An 8,449-nucleotide genomic window follows, 5' to 3' on the forward strand; every position below is an offset into this window, starting at 1 on the left:
ATGTTGTTCGCGTTGAGGGTCTTTCAGCTGGAGACTCAGGGAGGAGCTAATGTTCTAGATTGTGGGTCATGGAACCGGAGACCTGGAGAGGAGCGGATGTTCTAGTTTGAAAGTCTTGCAGCTGCAGACCCGTAGAGGAGCTGATGTTCTAGATTGAGGGTTGTGCAGCTGAAGATTCGGGGAGGAGCTGGTATTGTTCGCGTTGAGGGTCTTTCACCTGTAGACTCACGGAGGAGCTGATTTTCTAGATTGAGGGTCATGGAGCTGGAGACCCAGGGAGGACCTGATGTTCTAGTTTGAGGGTCTTGCCGCTGCAGACCCGGAGAGGAGTGGATGTTCTAGATTGAGTGTTGTGCAGCTGAAGACTCGGGGAGGAGCCGATGTTCTAGTTTGAGGCTCCTGCACCTGGAGACCCAGGGAGTAGCTGATGGTCTAGTTTGAGGGTCATGCAGCTGGAGACCTGGGGAGGAGCTGATGTTTTTCTGATCAGTGGGTCATGGAGCTGGAGACACCAGGAGGAGCTGATGTTCAAGTTTGAGGCTCCTCATGTGGAGACCTGGGGAGGGGCTAATGTTTTTGTGATCAGAGGATCGTGGAGCTGGAGACACTGGGAGGATCTGTTTTCCTATTTTGAGGTTCGTGGAGCTGGAGACCTGGAGAGGAGCTGCTCTTCTTTAAGTCTGAGGGTCGTGAAGCTGGAGATCTGGGGAGAAGCTGGTGTTTTTCTAGTGTGAGGTTTGTGGAGCTGGAGACCTAAGGGGAGCTAGTGGTTTTCTAATTTGAGGGTCGTGCAGCCTACCCTCAAACGTCCTCAAACTAGAACAACACTGCTCCGCCCTGGATGTCTAGCTCCACAACCCTCAAACTAGAAAAACACCAGCTTCTCCCTGGGTGTCCAGCTCCACGACCCTCAAACTAGAACAACAGTACCTCCTCCCTTGGTGTCCAGCTCCACGACCCTCAAACTAGAAAAACACCAGATCCTCCCTGGGTGTCCAGCTCCACGACCCTCAAAATAGATTAAAATCAGCTCCTTCCTGGGTGTCCAGCTGCATGACCCTCAAACTAGAAAAACCAGGGGAAGTTTTTTTGTTTGCTGCTGTTTTTCTACTTTGAGGATCGTGCAGCTGGAGACCCGAGGAGCAGCTGATGTTGCTCTAGACTGAGGGTCATGGAGCTTGGAGACCCAGGGAGGAGCTGTTGTTTTTCTAGTTTGAGTGTCGTGCAGCTGGAGACCCGGGGAGGAGCTGATATTCTCGTTTCAGGGCCCTGCAGCTGGAGACCAGGGGAGGAGGTGGTCCTGTGGTTCAAATCTGAGGGTCCCGGAGCTGGAAACTATGGGAGGAACCAGTGCTGCCTCTGATGTCTTAGGTTGTGGCACTGGAGACCTGTGGAGGAGCCGGAGTTGGTGTCTAGTGTGAGTTTCGTGCAGCTGGAGATCCAGGCAGGAGCTGATGGTGTTCTAGTTGAGGGTCGTGGAGCTGGAAACCCAGGGAGGAGCTGGTCCTTCTGTTGTTTAAGTCTGAAGGTCATCAAGCTGGAGATCCGGGGAAGAGCTGGTGCTGCGGTTCAAGTCTGAGGGACCCGGAGCTTGAGCCCCTGGGCGGAGCTGGAGCTGCCACTGATGTCTTAGGTTGTAAAGCTGGAGACCCACGGAGGAGCCGGTGTTTCTGCTCTAGTGTGAGGTTTGTGGAGCTGGAGATCCAGGGGTGAGTGGTGTTGGTCTAGTCTGAGGGTCATTCAGCTGGAGACCCAGGGAGGAGCTGGTGTGTTTCTTGTTGGAGGGTCGTGGAGCTGGAGATTCACAGATGAGCTGGTGCTGCTGTTTTTTAAGTCTGAGGGTCATGGAGCTGGAGATCCGGGGAAGACCTGGTGCTGTGGTTCAAGTCTGAGGTTCCTGGAGCTGGAGTCCCTGGGAGGTGTTTGTACTGCCGCTGATGTCTTACGTTTTGGAGCTGGAGACCTGCAGAGAAGCCAGGCTGGTGTTCTAGTTTGAGGTTCGTGGAGCTGGAATCCTGGTCAGGAGCCAGTGATGCTGTTTAAGTCTGAAGTTCGTGGAGCTAAACATGGAGCCAATGTTGGGGAAGTAGAGAGAGAGAGAGAAAGAGAGTTACAGGACCCCACTTGAAACTGTACATGTAGTTGAATCCCAAGCAAGTTAAGCCTGGGAGCTTCTCAGTCCTTGTGATCAATACATTCCTTTTTCTCTTACACAGTTTGGATTTGTTTTCTGTCTCATGAGACAGAAAGACCCTGATTAATACCCTCAGGAATTGAAAAGCTTAAAAAAAAAACTAAGTGATATTGGTATAATAATAATAGAAGTAAAACTATGATTATCCTGACTGACAGAGACAAAAATCACACACCACACAATATATATCTTTTCAATCAGTAAAATAAAATATAAATTGAAAAATAGACCCATGCAAAGCTATAAAAAGTTATTTCATGGAGAAGTGATGGATGACAGAGATTAATCTGAGAGTTACTATTAATGGAGAAACTTAGAACTTACCATTTTTCCTGTGAGGTTTCGGTGCTGATACTGATGTTCTGTGAGTTCTGGCAGCTGAATCCGTTCACACAGCCTGGCGATGCAGCAGGTTCACAGAAGGACCCTGTCCCAGCTGGTCCTGCTCCTCTGCTATGATGGTGTGGCCTCTGCTCTCTGACTGTGTCTTGAGGGGAGACCAGGCCCTAGATCACAAGGGTATCCATGGTGAGGTTCCGTGGGTGGAACCTCATGGATATTCCTTCCTGATGTTCATCGGCCACCTTGCTATTTAATGCATCTTGTTTATAACTGTCTTCTTAATATTGAATAGAAATAAAGCATTTGTAAAATATGGGTGAGGTATAAAGAATATTGACTCATTGGACACAGAGGACCTCCACCAGGTTTAGGGAATAGAATCTGAAGAGCCATGACTTTGGATGCTCCCTGGAGGCCCTGCCTCAATCCCAGTCCCTTCCCTTCTCCTACAGAGGGAATCACTTCCTGCTTTCGTCTTTATTCTTCCCGTACTTTTCTTCATAGTACGTTTCTTTCACAGTGTATGTATACATCCCTAAACACTAAAAAATATGCCATTTAGTTTTTGAACTTTCCATTGTCTTTTTGAGGCAGGGTCTTGCTCTGTTGCCTCAACTGTAGTTTTGAACTTTGATGTGAGGAAATTCTCCTGCGTGGCTGCTCCTACGCTGCATGGCTCTGAGCATCTGCTCAATGTCTATTTCTGTCCTCCATTCTCCCCTGAGACCCACCCACACTGACATGGTTCATTGTCATTGTGTGATCTCCTATCTCCATTCTCCCCCTGAGACCCACCCACACTGACGTGGTTCATTTTCATTGTGTGATCTCCCATCTCCATTCTCTCCCTGAGACCCACCCACACTGACATGGTTCATTTTCATTGTGTGATCTCCCATCTCCATTCTCTCCCTGAGACCCACCCACACTGACATGGTTCATTTTCACTACTGCGTGATCTCCCGTCGTCTGAGGGGAGTGTGGGAAATGTCTTCATCTTCCTGTGGATGAGTGTTTGGCCAGGTTGGAGCCCTTAGAACTGTGTTTTGCTAGGAACATTCTTGGGCATTTCTTTTATATACAAGTGCAAGTTTCTTCGGGTCAGTAGCTTTCAAGTTTTAAAATTTCATCCCAGGTGAGAAATGTAATTTTCCTCATAACCCCCAATACACACCCTTTCATATACAAGCATAACAAAAACATATTTCACAACCGTTCTTAGCAGTGCCTGGTGTTCCTGCGACTCTCCATTCTCCCCAACACTGGCATTGATTGGGTTGTGGGATTTTTGCCAGTCTGGTGAGTGTCACATGATATCTCCGCCTGTTAGGCTGAGCCCCTCTTCATGTTTTCATTAGGCATTTGTCCACATTTCCTCTTCTGTGGAGGGCTGGTTCAGCTCTTTTGCCCAGTTTCTGTTTAGTTGTTTGAATTTTTGCCTTTTTCTTTTATTATTACTATTATTGTTTTTGTGACAGTCTCACTCTGTCGCCCAGGCTGGAGTGCACTGGCGCGATCTCAGCTCACTGCAACCTCCACCTTCTGGGTTCAAGCGATTCTCCTGCTTCAGCCTCCCGAGTAGCTGGGATTACAGGTGCACGCCACAACACCAATCTAATTTTTGTATTTTTACTAGAGATGGGGTTTCACCATGTTGGTGAGCCTGGTCTCAAACTCCTGACCTCAGAATATTTTCACTGGATATGCTATTCTAGAATGAAAGTTTTTTTTCCTTCAGTTCTTTAAATATGTCATGCCACTCTCTCCTGGCTTATAAGGTTTCCACTGAAAAGTCTGCTGCAAGATATATTGGAGCTCCTTATAAGTTATTTGTTTCCTTCCTCTTTTTGCCTTCAGAATTATTTCTTCATCCTTGACTTTTGGGAGTTTGATTATTAAATGCCTTTGAGGTCGTCTTCTTTGGGTTAAATCTACTTGGTATTCTATAATCTTCTTGCATTTGAATATTGACAGGTTTGGGAAGCTGTCACTATCTCATTCTATGCTGATCTCTCTCTTTACCTCCTCTAATGCTTAGATTTGTTCTTCTGAGCTATTTTCTAGATCTTGTAGTTGTCCTTTATTGTTTTTATTTTATTTCTTGCTTTATAGTCTTTTATTCTTTTTTCTTTTGTTTTCTCTGACTGTGTATTTTCAAATAGGCTGCTTTCAACCTCACTAATTCTTTCTTCTGCTTGATCAGTTTTGCTGATAAGAGATCTGATGCATTCTTCAGTATGTCAATTACATTTTCCAGGTCAAGAATTTCTGCTTGATTTAAAAAAATTATTTCAATCTCTTTGTTAAATACGTTTGATAGGATTCTGAATTCCTTCTCTGTGTTGTCTTGCGTTTCATTGAGGTTCCTCAAAACAGCCATTTTGAATTTTTTCTCTGAAAGTTCACATATCTCTGTCACAGTGAGATTGGTCACTCATGTATTCTTTAGTTCATTTTGTGTGGTCATGTTTTCATGGATGCTCTTGATGCTTGTGGATATTGGTCTATGCCTGGGCATTAAAGAATTATTTATTGTGATCTCCACAGTCTGTGCTTGTGTGTACCCATCTGTCTTTCTTTGTTTCTTTTTTCTGAGACAGAGTCTCACTCTGCCACTCAGGTTGGAGTGCAATGGCATGATCATGGCTCACTGCAGCCTCAGCCTCCTGGGATCAAGCAATCCTCTCACCTCAGCCTCTCAAGTAGCTGGGACTACAGGCACGTGCCACCACGTCCAGCTGAGTTTTATATTTTTTGTAGACACAGGGTCTCAGTATGTTGCCCAGGCTGGTCTCGATCTCATGGATTCAAGTGATCCTCCCTCCTTGGCTTCCCAAAGTGCTGGAATTATGGGCATGAGCCACCACATTTGGGTCTGTTCTTCTTCTTCTTCTTCTTTTTTTTTTTTTTGATGGAGTTTCACTCTTCTTGCCCAGGCTGGGGTGCAGCGGCGTGATCTCAGTTTACCACAACCTCCACCTCACGGGTTCAAGTGATTCTCCTGCCTCAGCCTCCTGAGTAGCTGGGATTACAGGCATGCACCACCACGCCCAGCTAATTTTGTATTTTTAGTAGAGATGGGGGTTTCTCCATGTTGGTCAGGCTGGTCTCGAACTCCCAACCTCAGGTGATCCACCCACCTTGGCTTCCCAAAGTGCTGGGATTACAGGCTTGAGCCACCGCGCCCAGGCTCCCGTCCTTCTTGAGAAGGCGTTCCTGGTATTCAAAGGGAACTGAGGGTTGTGATCTAAGTCTTTGGTCACTGCAGTCATATCTGCATTAGAGGCACCTCAAGCCCAGTAACACCATGACTCTGGCAGACTCATAGAGGCACCACCTTGGTGGTCTCCAGAAAGATCTGGGAGAATTCCCCGCATGACCAGGTGGAGCCTCTTGTTCTTTTCCTTCACTTTCCCCGAAACAAACGGAGTCTCTCTCTCCATGCTGAGCTGTCTGGAGTTGGGGGAGGGTGACACAAGCACTCCCATGGCCACCAGCACTGGCACTGTAGCAGGATGAGCTGCAGACAAAACCCATCAGACACTGGATTAAAGAAGGAAGAGGCTTTACTTGGCCCGGAGCGTTGGCAGACTTGCGTCTCAAGAACTCAGCTCCTCGAAGAAAGAGTTCCCGGCCTTTTAAGGGCTTACAACTTGAAGGGTCCATGTGACAGGGTCGTGATTGATGAACGCCTGTAGATAGCACATGTGGTTGGAGTGGGGGGTTAATCTTTTTTTTTTTTTGAGACGGAGTCTCGCTCTGTCACCCAGGCTGGAGTGCAGTGGCTGGATCTCAACTCACTGCAGGCTTCGCCTCCCGAGTTCACGCCATTCTCCTGCCTCAGCCTCCCGAGTAGCTGGGACTACAGGCACCTGCCACCTCACCCAGCTAGCTTTTTGTATTTTTTAGTAGAGACGGGGTTTCACCGTGTTAGCCAGGATGGTCTCGATCTCCTGACCTCGTGATCCCCCGTCTCGGCCTCCCAAAGTGCTGGGATTACAGGCTTGAGCCACCGCGCCCGGCCTGGGTTAATCTTTTAACCGCAGGCCTGGTCATCAGTGGCGCCAGCCGGTCTTGCCACTGACTTCATTCCTGTTGTTTTTCAGCTTTTACTTCCTCCTTCTCTTCAGAGACAGGAGACAGTAAGAGAAATGGCCTCTCTCCTCAGGACCATGCTGGGTCAGACCTGAAGCCGGCCTGGCACTGGGTCTCCGCTACAGCCTGCGGCAACTGTGGCTTCACTCCCACTGAGGTTTGTTTAAGGCCCAGGTGCTCTTTGGTGAGCAGGAGGTGAGTGCAGCCAGGCTTGTCTCTTTCCTTCCAGGGTGGCGGGTTCCCTCCTGGCCCAGGGTGCGTCTAGAAACCAGGGGGAATCTTGAAATGCTTTCCAGGAGCTAGGGCCTAGAATTGGGAAGTTTTGGAATCTACTTGGCGCTTGATTTTCCTGTGGGTGAGCTGACACCCGAGTTACAAACAGAGTCTTTTTCACTCTTCCCTCCCCTTTCCTTAAGCATGGTCTCTCCCCATGGCCACTACCACCCCAGGCCCATGGCAAGAACTTCTTCGCTACCACCAATGTTTCTTCAAGCCCCAGGGGCTCTTTAGTCAGCAGGTGGCAAATGCAGCCAGGCTTGTGTCTTTCTCTTCAGGGCAGCAGATTCCCTTCCAGCCCAGATCAGGTGCGGAAATGCCATCCAGGAACTAAGGCCTGGCATCTGGGACTTTAGGAGTCTGCTTGGTGCTTTATTTACTATGGCTGAGCTGGTACCCCCATCGCAAGACAAAGTCCTCTTTACTCTTCTCCCCCTTTCCTCAAGGAGAAGGAGCCTCTCTTTGTGGCCACCGCGGCTGAGATGTGCTGGGTCCCACTTAAAGCCAGGAAGGCTCCGAGTCTCACGCAAGGCCCGTGGCGAGTACTGCCTGGACTGCTGGTCCTTATTTAAGGACCAAGGGCTATTTAGTCAGGAGGTGAAGAATGCTGCCAGGACGGGACCCTTTCCTTCCAGGTGGCAGATTTCCTTCTGGCCCGGCATGTGTCTAGAAATGTTGTCCAGGAGCTGGGGCCTAGAACAGGGGAGCTTCAGGACTCCGCTGGATGAGTTATTTTTCTGTGGCTGAGCTGGTACTAAGCGGAAAGACAAAGTCCTCTTTCTCCTCCTCTCTCCGCTCATCCAGCAGAAGGAAGAAGTCTCTCCCAGCGCTGCGCTGCACAGCCTGGGGGTGGGTGAGGGTTGACACAAGCACTCCCTGCGCTGTCCCCGCTGCTGTCTCACTAGGTCATGTGCACCCCAAGTCCACTGGCTCCAGGGCGTTTCCAGGAATTGCAACCCCTGTGGCCCAGGCTGCCTTTCAAGTTTATGGAGGACTCCAGAGCCCTTTAGCTGGCAGTGTGTGGTTTGCTAGAACTCAGGCTCACACCACTGGGACTGAGGATTTGCCTTTGCGAGGGCTGGTGTAAATGCGGTGCCTGTGGGTGCCGCCCTGTGTTGCTTTCCACTGCGGCTGGGCAGCACCGACTACAACGCGAAGTGCTGTGGTCACGGTGCTCTGCCTCCGCCAGCACACGGGCTCTTTCTCCGTGCCGTGGGGCTGCTGCCGTGGGATAGGAGACGGGTGATGTCAGCATTTCGAGACTGTCTTTCCTGTCCTCTCCAGCGCCTCTTTTCTTGAGATGATATGAAAACCAGATACCGCAACGGTTCATCTGATTTTTGGTTCTTACGAAGGCGCTTTCTCCCCTTGAGAGTTTTCCGTTTTATGGTCCTGGGCAGGGGTGGGCGGGGGTGGGGGATGATTGCTGGAGGGTTCTACATGAGCATCTCGCTCCCCTTTCCTCTCACCACCTTTTCAACATTGTTCGGAAAGCCCTAGACAATGCGATAAGATTAGAAAAAGAAAGAAAAGGTATAATGA

The 8,449-nt window shown here is 49.1% G+C and overlaps 1 long non-coding RNA gene across 1 annotated transcript; it reads right to left on the bottom strand.

The window, feature by feature from the left end:
• Positions 1 to 286: 286 nt before the first annotated feature.
• LOC117084482 lies at positions 287 to 3,730 on the bottom strand. Its single transcript, XR_004437473.1, has 3 exons — positions 2,519 to 3,730; positions 1,187 to 2,230; positions 287 to 753 (listed from the first exon to the last, which is right to left on the bottom strand). It is a non-coding gene; the product is annotated as an uncharacterized LOC117084482 (long non-coding RNA).
• Positions 3,731 to 8,449: the final 4,719 nt, after the last annotated feature.

Source organism: Trachypithecus francoisi, unplaced genomic scaffold (assembly GCF_009764315.1).
Source record: "Trachypithecus francoisi isolate TF-2019V2 unplaced genomic scaffold, Tfra_2.0 Lachesis_group0, whole genome shotgun sequence".
NCBI lineage: Eukaryota > Metazoa > Chordata > Mammalia > Primates > Cercopithecidae > Trachypithecus > Trachypithecus francoisi.